This window comes from Hyperoodon ampullatus, assembly GCF_949752795.1.
Source record: "Hyperoodon ampullatus genome assembly, chromosome: 18".
NCBI classification, from domain to species: Eukaryota; Metazoa; Chordata; class Mammalia; order Artiodactyla; family Ziphiidae; genus Hyperoodon; species Hyperoodon ampullatus.
In genome coordinates, this window is record NC_136931.1 from 35,880,801 (window position 1) to 35,895,772 (window position 14,972).

Below are 14,972 nucleotides of genomic sequence, written 5' to 3' on the forward strand. Positions count from 1 at the left end.
GCTTCCCACTAGCTATCTATTTTACGTTTGATAGTGTATATTTGTCCATTCCTCTCTCTTGCTTTGTCACAACTTACCCTTCCCCCTCCCCATATCCTCAAGTCCATTCTCTAGTAGGTCTGTGTCTTTATTCCTGTCTTACCCTTAGGTTCTTCATGACATTTTTTTTTCTTAAATTCCATATATATGTGTTAGCATATGGTATTTGTCTTTCTCTTTCTGACTTACTTCACTCTGTATGACAGACTCTAGGTCCATCCACCTGACTACAAATGACTCAATTTCATTTCTTTTTATGGCTGAGTAGTGTTCCACTGTATATATGTGCCACATCTTCTTTATCCATTCATCGGATGATGGACACTTAGGTTGTTTCCATCTCCGGGCTATTGTAAATAGAGCTGCAATGAACATTTTGGTATACGACTCTTTTTGAATTATGGTTTTCTCAACCACTATGGAGAACAGTATGGAGGTTCCCTAAAAAAGTACAAATAGAACTACCATATGACCCATCAATCCCACTACTGGGCATATACCCTGAGAAAACCATAATTCAAAAAGTGACAGTCTTTTGACAAACCTCAGAAACAAGCTCCAGAAACCACCCCCAATCTCTCCCTGTTAATACTCCACAAATTGTCCATCCTGCCCACCACAAAGCTTCACCATCAGAGGTGTGCTTCTTTGGTTACCAAGCTGTAGCGTGTTGACATGTACCCTCCCCAGAACATGTAGCCCACTAAGCCTTTGTCAGTCATGCAAGTTCTCTATTATTGTACAACAAATTAACACAAACTCTGTGGTTTAAAAGGACACACATTTATCATCTCACAGTTTTTGTGGGTCAGAAATCTGAGCACAACTTAGCTGGGTCCTCTACATCCAGTGTCTCACAAGGCTGTAATCTACATATCAGCCAGGGCTGAGATCTCATCTGAAAGCTCCCCTGGGAAGGATTTACTTCCAAACTCACACCGTTGTTGGCAGGATTCAGTTCTTTGTGGGTTATTGGACTGAGAGCTCCTGTTTCGTACTGGCCATTACCCAGAGGCCGACCTCAGTTCCCTGCCACACGGGCCTCTCCAACCTGACTTCTTGTTCACCAGGAGCGTGCAAGCTGAGAAAGCAATAGAGAGTCTGCTAGTAAGATGTACGGTAATCTTTTCTAATCTAATCACGGAAGTAGCATTCCCTCAGTGTTCAAGTATTCTACTGGCTAGAAGGGGACAGTTTTACACAGGCTGTGAATACCAGGAGGCAAAGATCACTGGGGCCATCTTATGAGTGACCTACAACACAAGTCATTAATATGAATTCGTTTACCAGCTCTTTACAGCAAAGTGGTTGGGTGACAGCAAGGGGATTTTGACAAAAGGAGGAAGGAGGGACAATTTTGGAAACTGGGTTCTGTCCAGGTTGGGCCTGGTGAGCAAGCTGTGAACTGCCAGTAAGCCAAATATGGGTTTCCCAGAGACTTGCATCCCTATTTGTAGACAGGTGGAAGCAAGGAGAACTAGGCCATTCCATGTGGTTTTTCTCCATTTGACCCTGTGCCATGGCTTTGGCACTAAGTCATAAACTGAACCTCCCCCATTGCTAAGACTGGCACTAAGTCTGCATTGTCCCAGTCACCAAAGCATCCAACCTCTCCCTCTACAGCCTAAAAGACATCCAACTCTAACTTCCTGTGCACATTGCCTCCAAAGCCTGTGCCACAAATACTGAGCTGGTCTGCTGCTAAAATCCCAGGCCCAACACTGTGGAGATTAGCCTTGTTGCTTACATTTTGGACATTGTGGTTCTCTGTGTTTTTAAAGCCACAGCATTCTCCCTGGAGAAGTTATATAAAGGAACTCTCACTTTATTAAAAGGCCGCCAACAGAGACACATCATTATTCAAGATTGGCTTAACAAAGGCTTAATAAAGAAAACAATAAGAAGATATTAACTCATTTGACTCATGTTTGAGAACCTGACAGATCTGAGAGGTAGGGCTTTTTTTCAACATCAGTGATGGATCAAATCTGTTTGCACTGGAAATTGGCTAATGTGCTGATGCCCCAGAAATCTTGTGCTGAAGCCAAGAAGACATTAAACCTGTCTAAATGCATGAGCCACCTCCCCACCCACAAAGCTCACCACCACCCAAGCCAGACCCTTCAGAAGCTGAAAAGTGTTGCACACGAAGCCAGGAGTCTGTTTCATTTCCCTTACATAGCAACTTACCATTCTCGTCCACTTATTTTAAGCAAATTATTCAGCCAAGTTGACAAGCATGAAAAAAACATGACCTACCCTGGGCTTTTCAAAAGAGATTTTCTCCTAAATATGATTCATTGTGCTCTGATCTCTCACTGTATTTTTATCAAATGTTCCATGCCAGCTCTTAAAAGGACACTGTCAACTCCGCTGGTTATGGCTGATTTCTTTGACTCTATTGTCAGATGAATCCCTTATCAACCTACAGTAGAAAATTCTACCTTCCAGAGTCTCTGGGAGATGCCCAAAGGAGCCTCTGGGAGTTTGGAGACAGACATGTATCAAATAACAATGATATGCCAGTCCCCATTCTAAGTGCAATGGTACCAACTATTAAAAAGACATATATTGTCCCTGACCTCATGAGATTATATTCTAGAAGGGGAGACAGACTATAAACAAATAAAGGATTATATGACTCAAATAACATTGGACATTGGTAAGTGCTCTGAGGCTAATAGAACAGGTGATGTAACATGGACTGATGGGGTAGAGAAGACTGGGAATGCAGAAGTTCTTCCCTGGGAAACACCATTTGTGTGGAGTTCTGAGTGAGGAGGGGTGAACCAAACAAGGTTCTAGGGGAAAAGCATTCCAATAGAGGGAGCAGTGGCTTTCCATCTCCCCTATTGTGGATGCCACAAATCAAGCTAAGTAAAGTGATTGACATTATAGATTCTGTGACAGAAGGCCAGGTCTTCCTCTGACCAGAAAGAAGTGGGTGGATCTACAAAGGAGGCTCCTGGGATGAGGGCTGTCATCTCCGCAGGAAGCATCAAGGGTATTGCAGCAGGGAACACTCTGCCTTGTTTATTATTCCATCCCCAGAATCTAGCTTAGAATCTGGCTAAGTAGGTACTCAGTATAGGTAGTGGAATAAGAAAATGAATGGTAAATGGGAGTAAAGGGCTTAGAAGAATACAACTAGCTAACCAAAGTTCACGGATTAATCATCCCTAGTATGCAGTGTCGAGGGGGCATGTCACACCTTCTGGATAATAATTATTAACTACCATTCACTGAGCACTTATTATGCTCAATGCATTCGCTAAGCATTATAGTAGGCGATTTATATGTGTTACTTCTTTTAATCCTCCCAAAACTCTTTAAGAAAGGTATTATTTTCTTGCTACATGCAAAGATATTGGATCACAATGATCTACAGCACTAATCCACCTCACTTGTAAGTGGCTGTGGGAAATGATAGAGGATAAAATCTGGGACATTTCATGACAATTCTGTATCCCACCTCAACTTGATGCCATTGTACCAGTGGAGAAGTCTTAGGAGAATTTGCCTCTAATGGTTTCTGGTATTCTTAGCCCTGGGTTGGTGATTCTGTGACGTTCCCATTTTCCTTGCTCTTCATTATATATCCATTCATTCGAATATATTTTTGAGCACCCACTATGTGCCAGGCACTGTACTGGAGATATATCAGTAAACAAAACAGATTCTAGAACTGCTGACCTACTCCCAAGAGGTGACTTTTGGCATGTGGAACAAGAAGAACACAGAGAGACCAGCAAAACAATAACCATATCTGTTTTCTGCTCAGCCTCTACATCCATGGCCAAGGTGTTTCTAAAACATATGGGCATTCTTTCAGCCAGCATAACATAACAGGGAGACAGCTGGGGAAGAAATAATAGTGAGAAGCGCTGAACACAAATACAATATGACAAAAAGCAAAGTCTTAGCCAGTGCCAGGGCTGTTCCCTTTGACAAAGGAGGGTAAGAAGTCACAGTGGCCAATCTCCTCTGTGGTCAGATTTGGCAGCTAGTCTCTTTTTCAGAGCAATTCAGATTCAAAGCCCCCCACCCCCCATCCCTCCTTGCATATAATGCCAGCCTGAAGCATTCTCTTGTTTTATCCTTGTTCACTTTCAGTTCCAATCTACCTCCCAGGCAACCCACCAGCCTTCCCTCTCCCAACATGTATCTTCTTCGTGTTGCCATCGGATGTCTCTCCCAGCTGTCTTTTGGATTTTGATGGCAAGAAAAGGAGAGCCTCTTCCTCTATTGGGCAGAGGAAGGAGAGTAATATCCATCTGACAAATATCAGCTCTCTTGGAAAGAGAGATGGAGGACACTGAGCTTTCTCTTCAGGCATCTCTCAGATACTTGGATAAGCTGTTCTTCATGGAAACCGGGTACAATCCCCTGCTTTGTGTTGCACTAAAGGCATGGTCTGTATGCTCATTGCACTAGGGGTGTGCCCTCTCACAGAGGACTTCACACCTGTCTCTGGGAAAGGAAAACACTGCCACTCACCTGTTTCTCCCATCAGTTTTCATGCTGTCTCAACTCCCCTGGTCTTTAAACCTCAAACAATTCAAACAGCCTGTGCCTACATCTCTCTTCTTTGGAGAACCTAATCCTAATAACCTGCCATCACCTCCTATTAGCCGAGTGATCTTGGATGAGTTTCTAAATTTTTCTGGGCTTCGTTTTCCTGTCTATAAAATGGGGATAAAAATACTCACCTTGGGCTTCCCAGGTGGCGCAGTGGTTGAGAGTCCGCCTGCCGATGCAGGGGACGCGGGTTTGTGCCCCGGTCCGGGAGGATCCCACATGCCGCGGAGCGGCTGGGCCCGTGAACCATGGCCGCTGAGCCTGCGCATCCGGAGCCTGTGCTCCGCAACGGGAGAGGCCACAGCAGTGAGAGGCCCGCGTACCGCAAAAACAAACAAACAAACAAAAAAAAACCAACTCACCTCATTCAAGCTCCTGTGACTCTGTGCCTATCTCTTTACAGAATCCCTGGCCCATTGGAAACATGAAATTGATGGGTCTCAATCCTGGGCGCTCATTGTAATCACCCAGGGAGCTTTTAAAAATATTGATGTCCAGTCTCCAGCTCAGACCCATGAAACTGGAACGTCTGGAGGGTGGGAACATGGGCATCAGCACTATTTAAGACTCCCTAGGTGATTCTAATTTGCAGCTAGAAAGACAGCCACTTCACTAAATAAATGGTAGCTATTATGGTTGTTGCTGTTGCTGTGTATAATCCACATTGTCCAGATGCAAAGCCAAAGGCATGAGACCTCTAAGAAAAAAACACTTTCTTGTATTGGAAAATAGTGGAGTGCTTGTATTCTCAGCCAAGCCCCTCTCATCTTTCAGAGGAAACTAAATGAACCTCAGAAATCCATAACCCATGGCACAGGATCTTAGGTAAAAGGCACCTAATCAACAATTTCAAGGATAATTGGCAAATTGGCTCTTCATAAGAGGGAAGTAATCTGAATTAAGCACCATGAGTTAGCGGAGAGAGGTGCCTGGAGCTCTGGGCTCTGAGCATATGCCACATCTGCATAAATGAATCAGTCCCAGGAACACGGGCCCCTTCTCCACATGACGCTGCAGCACGGCTCCACATCCAGATCAGCAGATAAAGTCAGTCAGAGAGGGGAGCCCATTTGGCAAATTTGAAATCTAAAGCCGTAGCTGTTTGATCTAGAGTAATGGGAGTGTGAACCTTGGTGTCCACACAAACCCACACAGGCAAACGTGAGAGTGAATCCCAGGAAACAAGACAGACTCGTGTTCCATTTGTGATCTGATTGGAACACGCTGCCCATTTTGTAACATCGCTGACTTGTGGTGGGATTTATGACTTCCATGTCTTCCAAAGCCATTTTTTAAAAAAAGGAAGGGAATTTTGAAAAGGAACCATTTCCTTTCCCTGTGTCCCTCTACCTCTGAACTGGAGTCAGAGCTCTCATTATTTCATTAGCTGGTCTCATTCCCTCGATGGTGACTGGGTCCATGAGCATTTGATTTCAGCTGCAATTAAAGTTCCAATCACAGAAATACATTTTCAGGAGATAATTGGGTACATTATGCCAGCTTTTTGTCCTGTTAGCCAGCTCTAATTGTTGGCTGGTAAATTAAAAGCAAGTGCAAGTAAATAGTTCATCCAAAGACACATCAAAGAGAAGGAAGTCGTGTTCCCATGGATCAAGGACTCGCCCTCTGCCCCAACCAGGATCCTTGCCTTTGCTCACCAATCCATCACTCTCGTCTAAACAATGTATGGGTGGCAAGCATTTTCATTGTTCTGCACAGGTTAGAATAAAGAGCTCTTGAGAGAATGGTTTTCTATCTTGTTTTTGCCTTCCATACCCTGCTTCTTTCTTTCTTTTTCCATGCAGTGAGGCTCCCAAAATGAGATACAAGGTCTTTTTCATCTTTCTCCCCACCTTCCTCTTGTATGAGCCCATAACAGTAGCTTGAGCTAAAGAAAGACTTTTCACTGTTTTTTTCTTGCAGGGATGGCAGAACAATCAAAATATAGAATAGTTTTCCTCTGCAGGTTACAACTCCCTTCACTGGGGGAGAGAGGGTGGGTGGTACCTCGCGCAGCAAAGAAATGTGAGTTATTGGATGGGGGGATTAAAATATAGCAAAGGACGATGACTGATCCTTACCATTCTTCCAGAGAACTGCACACTGGTTTTCTTTGGGAAAGCCTCCTTTCCCCTCTCAGCCCATATAGATTGAGAGCTATGGTAGATCGTATTACTGTTTACAAATGCTCACTCACTTCTCTCTCCATGGGAAAAGCATACCTCCCAGCCTCTATGACACTGTCTTAGCCGTGTGAATATCTTTGGCCAATAGAATATAGGTGGTCATGACACACCATGTCTAAGTAGAAGCTTCACATTGATTGTGTGGGTCAGCTCAGTCTCCTGCTCTTCTGCACATAGGGGCTGTTCCTGCAGCCTGAATGAGAAGGCACATGGTGGGGAGCCCAGCAGAACCCAGCAGGGCCATAGAAACTATGGCCAACCCATGGCCACCGACATTTAACACTAGAGGGAAATACTTAGCAGAGCCAGCAAAGTACGGTGTGTCTTCTCCTGGGTGTTTAAGAGAGAGAGGCAATGTTCCCCAGAGGACATGCAGCTGGAAGTGGGGAGATGGAGTTGCTGCGCCTTTCTGCCACCACAAAGTTAGAAAATAAGACCCAGATGTGTAGGAGAACCAGCCTGAGGCACAGAGAAGCCAGTCCTTGGGACATCACCTGAGCTTGGACCAGACCCCGTTGAAAGCTGACCCTCCCCTGGACATTTTGCTCAGGAGAGCCAGCTTTCTCTTTGCTCAGGTATGTTTGCACTGAGTTTTCTGTCACTTGCAACTAAAAGACTTCTCACTGAAACAGATTCCAAATTTGAGGTCCTTATTCTCTCAGACCTTCCCCACTGTCCCCTCAAGTGACAAAGGAGCAGAGGTGGCATTGCTCAGACAGAGAAGCTCCTGAAGACCTGGAAACTTACAAATCCTTAAGATCGCCCTGCCTTGGAGTTGTCTACTGACGCAGAATGGATTCCAGAAGGCTGAGCTGGAGAAAAGACTTTTACAAAAGCCCAAGGGGGACTTTCACCTGCAGCCTTCGAGGGGCAGACCGAGGTCTTCTCCTCAGCCCAAATCATCAGTCATCATAACAATGAACATCGGCCTCTAAGAGATGTAGTCTTATGCTAGACTTTTATTTCTAAAAGCATCAATGACAATTTGATTTAGATGATTAATTTCTTCACCAATAGCCATTTCTTCCTGACTTAAGCCAGAAACTAAATAATACAAACTGACTAAAATATCATTGCAGAATCAATAAAACATCCTCAATAGATAATTATAGCATTAATGCACTTATTCTCTGGTTGGTGCATCAATCATAGTTAATGGGGATAAGCTGACATGATTTTAATTAAACGCATTTGGGTTCTGTTGCCCCGAGTCACAGAATGCTGAAGCATAAGGGCCCTAAGAACTAAGAGGCCAGGGTTTTCCCAATCCAGGGTTTGCTGGAACCCCGGGGATCTTTAAAAGTGCTTCTTGGACCAATATAGGAAGTAATGAAGGGAAAGAGAGTTGAACGTCAGAAGTCCCAGGATTTCCAGTCTCATTTCAAACAGAACCTCTCTGAATATGAATTTATGGTAAAAATGGCTTAGGTTACAATAGGAATAAGAAGAGGAGAGAGAAGGGAACAAATAAAAGAATAGAGAAAAAAGAGGATGAGTTAGAAAACCACTGATCTAAACCAACCACCTCATTTTTCCAATGAGGAAACTGAGGCTCAGAAAGGGGGAGAAGTTTATCCAGTGTCACACAGATGCTTGACAACAGAGCCTGTACTGAGATCCAGATGTTCTGACTCCCAAGCTAATATGTTTCCTATTTCATCAGCTTTACATATTTTAGAATTTAGAAACAAGAGATTTATTTCATGGTGGCAAGGAGAATTGAGGGCAGTCTGCCCCCAAAACATCATCGGGAAGGACTCCTGCCCTTGGTCCCTACTTCTAACCAGCTGCTTATTCCAGGTCTTGTCCTTGGCCCAGGATTCCACACAAAGTGTCATGTTCAAGATCTTTCCAATGTGATCCAGAGTCCATGTCCAACAATTTTTTTAGAGGATTTTTTTTAAATTGGAGTATAATTGCTTTACAATGTTATGTTAGTTTCTGCTGTACAATGAAGTGAATCAGCTATATGTATACATATATCTCCTCCCTCTTGGACCTCCCTCCCACCCCGACTCATCCTACTCATCTAGGTCATCACAGAGCATTGAGCTGAGCTCCCTATGCTATACAGCAGGTTCCCACCAGCTGTCCATTTTACACGTGGTCGAGTGTATTTATGTCAAACATAATCTCCCAGTTCGTTCCACCCTCCCCTTCCCTGCCGTGTCCATATGTCTGCCCTGCAAATAGGTTCATCTGTACCATTTTTCTAGATTCCACAAATATGCACTAATATATGATATTTGTTTTTCTCTTTCTGGCTTCCTTCACTCTGTATGACAGACTCTAGGTGCATCCACATCTCTACAAATGACCCAATTTCGTTCCTGTCTATGGCTGAGTAGTATTCCATTGTATATATGTACCACATCTTCTTTACCCATTCATCTGTTCTTGGACCTTTAGGTTGTTTCCACGTCCTGACTATTGTAAATAGTGCTGCAACGAACGTTGGGGTACATGACTCTTTTTGAATTATGGTTTTCTCAGGGTATATGCCCAGTAGTGGGATTGCTGGGTCATATGGTAGTTCTATTTTTAGTTTTTTAAGGAACCTCCATACTGTTCTCCAAAGAGGCTGTATCAATTTACATTCCCACCAACAGTGCAAGACGGTTCCCTTTTCTCCACACCCTCTCCAGCATTTACTGTTTATAGATTTTTTTTTTTTTTTTTTTTTTTTTTTTTGTGGTATGCGGGCCTCTCACTGTTGTGGCCTCTCCCGTTGCGGAGCACAGGCTCCGGATGCGCAGGCTCAGCAGCCATGGCTCACGGGCCCAGCCGCTCCGCGGCACATGGGATCCTCCCAGACCGGGGCACGAACCCGTATCCCCTGCATCGGCAGGCGGACTCTCAACCACTGCGCCACCAGGGAGGCCCTGTTTATAGATTTTTTTGATGACGGCCATTCTGGCTGGTATGAGGTGATACCTCATTGTAGTTTTGATTTGCATTTCTCTAATAATTAGTGATGTTGAGCAGCTTTTCAGGTGCCTCTTTGCCATCTGTATGTCTTCTTTGGAAAAATGTCTATTTAGGTCTTCAACCCATTTTTTAATTGTGTTGTTTGTTTTTTTGATATTGAGCTCCATGAGCTGTTTGTATATTTTGGAGATTAATCCTTTGTCCGTTGCTTTGTTTGCAAATATTTTCTCCCATTCTAAGGGTTGTCTTTCACCTTGTTTATGGTTTCCTTTGTTGTGCAAAAGCTTTTAAGTTTCGTTAGGTCCCATTTGTTTATTTTTGTTTTTATTTCCATTACTCTAGGAGGTGAGTCAAAAAAGATCTTGCTGTGGTTTATGTCAGAGTGTTTTTCCTATATTTTCCTCTAAGAGTTTTATAGTGTCTGGTCTTACATTTAGGTCTTTAATCCATTTTGAGTTTGTTTCTGTATATGGTGTTAAGTAGTTGTTCTAATTTCATTCTTTTACATGTAGCTGTCCAGTTTTCCCAGCAACACTTATTGAAGAGGCCGTCTTTTCTCCATTGTATGTTCTTGCCTCCTTTGTCATATATTAGGTGACCATGTGTGCATGGGTTTAGGGAAAGCTCCAGCCTGAATTGGTGACTGATTTTGCTATTAGCCATATTTTATTCATTGACACACCACTTACTATGCATGTAATAAAGTGTTCAATTCTTACCACAACCTATCAACTGATTATATTATTGATCCAATTTTCCAGCTAAGGCACAGAGGAGTTAAGAATATTGCTCAAGTTCACACAGCCAATAAATGACAGAATTAGCATTTGATTCTAAGCCATTTCCAAAGACTCCATCCTTAACCATATTCTTAATACCCCCAAAATATCAGGAGAGCTCAGAGAAGGAAGTAATCACTTTTAGAAAGAGATCAAGGAGAACTTCATGTAAGAGGTGGAACCTAATCTATGTCTTAACAAATTGATAGAATCTAGACTTATGGAGATGGAGAGGGGCATTCCAAGGAAAGGGGACGGAGTGAGTAATGGCATGGCAAGGGGAGGCCATGGGCACATATGAAAGGCAGTTTCAGTTTGCCTGGAGAATGTTCTGTATGAAGGAAGCATAAGGAAATATGGCCAGAGAGAAAGATCAGGACCAGGTACATGGAGACAATTAAGAGCCATCGAACATGACATGATTAGAGCTCAGTTTTGGACAGGCTTCTATCAGGCCCACCTTAGAGGTCAGGAGGTGAGGGTCGGGTGGCAAAGGAAGACAAAAAATTTAAAGGCCAAGTCCAGACCTCCTTGACAAATGGACCAGAATTGGATGCAGGACCCAGATCCTGGACATCATACCATAGCTGATGCCATTACTCAAGCAAGTAGCCTGACCAATTTCACTCCTATTGACCCAGCATGGTGCTCTTGGCTTAAGAGTGGTTTTACAATCAGCTGTGTTAACAACGTATCAGGTGACTAGATTTCCATCATCATGCAGAAAACAGCTTCTATCTGCTGTAGCCATGAATCCAGGTGCTGATTCTATTCACAATATCTCTGGCCCCAAAGGATCCCCATTTTTCAGGTCCAGATATAAACATGCACTCAGACACCTGGATCCTTTAGAAATCTCTTCAGTTGAACACCCATGAATTCTGTAAATTCCTAGAATACTACTGGAGAAAGAACACAGTATAGATTTTAGCAAATATGTTAAAGCTATACATACTGTAAAAAAAAAAAAAAAACCCTTTGGCTCTGTGGAAAAGTGTCATTGGCAATCAATTTTTAAATAATTGGTAGCTATGCCTATTATTTTTGGAGACCTCAAATCCATGACTCTGTGTAGCAGTCCTGGTCACTGGTCACCACATTGACTCCATTATGCTTGACTTTAGACTACACTCAGGGATGCCAAGGGCCGGCAGTGTTGCAACTGACTCCAACTAGTGCAGTACTGGGGGAAGTGTTTAGGAATAGCAAATGGAGATGGGATGAAGGCCGCTTTGAAATAACTTTGAAATAACTGACTATCGGGTTGATGAGAGAAAATCATGAAGTTAAGGTTTAGAAACTTCAGTTGACCATTCTCTGTGAAGCTCTTGGTTCACCCCAACTATTGAGGGTCTGCAATTCCCTTCTGTTGATTGATTGGATTGAGGGCCATGCTTCTTCCCCCTCCATGTATTGATAACCTTTGCAATGTAGCTTTACAGCTCTTCCCATTAAGAGGTGAGGTCTGTTTCTTCACCCCTTAAATCTGGGCTGGCCTTGTGACCAAGGCTAGGTCTAGGGTATGGCAAACAAGGTGTCTAGGGCTCAAATTTTAAGGAGGCTCTCACTCTCGGGGTCAAGCTTGTGTAAGGTCAAAAACCGAGAGTGAGTGCCTCCTTAAAATGTATGTCCTAGGTGCCTTGCTCCCCTCACCCTAGCCCTAGTCCTGCTCAAGACTTGCTTTGGCCAATAGAGTGTGGCAGAAGTGACATCATGCCAGTTCTGAGCCTTAGCCTCAACTTGGAACCTGCCATCGCCACAATAGCAAGCCTGGACTAGCCGGCTAGAGGATGAGAGGCTGTGTGGAGGAGAGACATGCTGCCCCACTGAAGTCATCCTGGACCATCCAGTCCCCAGCTGACCCACCAGTTGACCACAGATGCATAAGCAAGCCCAGCCGAGATCAGTCCAGCCAAGCCCAGCTCAGCAGAACTGCCAATGAACCTACAGACTCATGAGAAATAATAAATGGTCCTTGTTTTAAGATGTTTTGGGGTGCTTTGCTATTCAGTGGTAGATAATTAACATACCTTTTTACCTTTCCTTTCACTACACCATAGGTATTCTCTTCTCCTAAGGAGCCTATTACAAATTAGTACGTAAATGACTCTATTTGGTATGGACAGGTTAAGAAGAGACTCGAGTTTCCAGGATGTAAAGTGAAGAGAGTTCTTCTGGTTATAACTCTGCCAGTAATCTTGCACAAATCTCTTTCCCTCTCTGGGACTTGAGACCCGCTTCTTAGAAATGAGTGGTTTGCCCCAAAGCAGCAAATTCTGAGTTTCTTTACTCATGGCAACTCCAGTTTCTTGGGGATGGCTGCTCAGTGTGCAGAGTTGAAGAGTTTTGAGGTTTAACAGGAAAGAATGCTATTATCGATTAGTGATGTCTGTCATGATCAAAGAAAAGGAGGACAAGGGAGGTGAGACAGAGGAGCAGCGCACTGGCCCCACGTTTGCCATGACTAGTCTGGATCCGCTCCAAGGATCCTTCAGCAGCGAGTCTCTCACGCTCCCTGTTTAGAAGGGTTCACCCTGCCAGACCAATCGAACTCAAGATCTCTTGCTACCATGGACAGCTCTTCCTTTATCTCCTGCCCTCTGCTCTACCCTTCAGCCCAAACCTAGCTGTTCCTTTAAGTTGTGAAAACACAGAGGCAACCTGTAGGATGGAGACCTGTGTTGCTGTTCTGGGACGGTGGACAATGCATAGGTACTGGACAGTTTTTCACCCAGTGTCACTCATTCCACACATCAGGCCTGGCTGAGTGGTCTTTAGACTGGAAGGTTTAGTGCTAAGCAGAAAAAACAACTCTGACTGTTGCACGTTCAAATCTGGGGGCTCTTTTTTACTACCGTTACAGAAATTTACTCTCAAAAATGCTTATTTTCTGAGAAGCACAGAACATTCACATCAGCAAGGTCACAGGAAGGGCTCATGGGGTGAGGGTCCTCTCCAGAATTGGCATCCTTGCACCAGTGTGGACCACCTGCCTTGCCTTCCCCACCTCCACTGCCAGCTTAGCTGGAAGGGGAATCTCCACTTTTGTAAGACTCGGGGCTGTAGGTCTTCGGTTCTGTCTGCCCTCATTCAGCAGGGAAGGTTAAAAATAATTCACTGCATATGGAAATCACTTCACAGCTTACAAATTGCTTTCACAACCTTAATTTCATTGGATCCTCAAAACAGCCCTGTGATAAGAAAACTTAGGTCCAGTCAGGTTAGGTGATAAGCCTAAGGGCAAGCGGAAAGTAGGAGGAAGAGCCAGGACCAGGACATGTGTCTTCTCGTTAAGATCCTGTCCTCTTTGCACAGCACAAAACTGTACCTTCTTATCCACCCCCAGCCACCATGGACAGGTGACCACTGCCCACAACATCACCATGCCACTACCCACTCCACCTCCCTAGCGACCAGGAGAACACACCTGTCAGCTCCCCATAACTTTGGCTCACCCATCTCCACCACTCATCAAGCCCCTAAATTACCCAAATCCACCAGCAGAGCAGGTCTTGCTCAATTCCTTTCTGCACAGGGAGACAGTGTGGGATAGTGTTGTGAGCATGGGCTTTTGAGCCAGCCAGACTTATGCACCAAACGGCTCTGTCACTTCCTAATGGATGATGTGGGCAAGTTACTTAATTTCTCTCTCAATGTTCTTTGCTTTAAAATGGGAATAATTATAGTAATACCCACACTTAAGTTTTCTGTAAGGAATAAATAAAACAATACCTCCATGAATAAAATAATGAACATAAAGGGGTTTAACACTGTGCCTGATACATGAATTCAACAAATGGTAGTAGTAGTAGGAACTAAATAACAACAACAACAGCAGCACTAACAGTAATGCCTGGAAGCTAAGCCAAAGAAGCAGGGGCAAACCTGGTACCTTGGGCCTGAGCATCTCTGCCCTGGTGTCGCCACTCTCAAAAAGTCTTTCCGGTCATGAGCGGAATTTGAGCGCACACCCAGCAAACATCCCCACGCACCATCCATCAGCCCTAACAAGGGCTCTACATCAACGCTGTATGTGTTGAGTGTGAGATGCAGAAAATACATTGGGGGAGAAGGAGTGGGTTGGATAATCAGGTGTGTGATTAGTCATATGCTAATGACGTTTATTACGCTACACGTAGAACTAATTTACAATAATTTAATCATCAACAAACAACTGTGCAGGAAGAAGAAGCCAGGTTGTCGGATTTTTAAATAAGGGCTCTTGACTAAGAGTGCCAGTGTGACCCTGAACTTGTATAATTCTGGAGGGAAAGACTGGGCCCGAATCTTGGTGTGTCTGCAAGAATGATGACCAATATTTGCATAGCAGCTCTAGAGTTTACAGAGTACCTACATGGACAGAATCTCATTTGACTCCTAGGACAAACTTTCATGGTAATGCATCTTTGAACTCGCTTTAAGATGGCAAGCTGAGGTTGAGAGGTGAGAAGGGGCATTATAA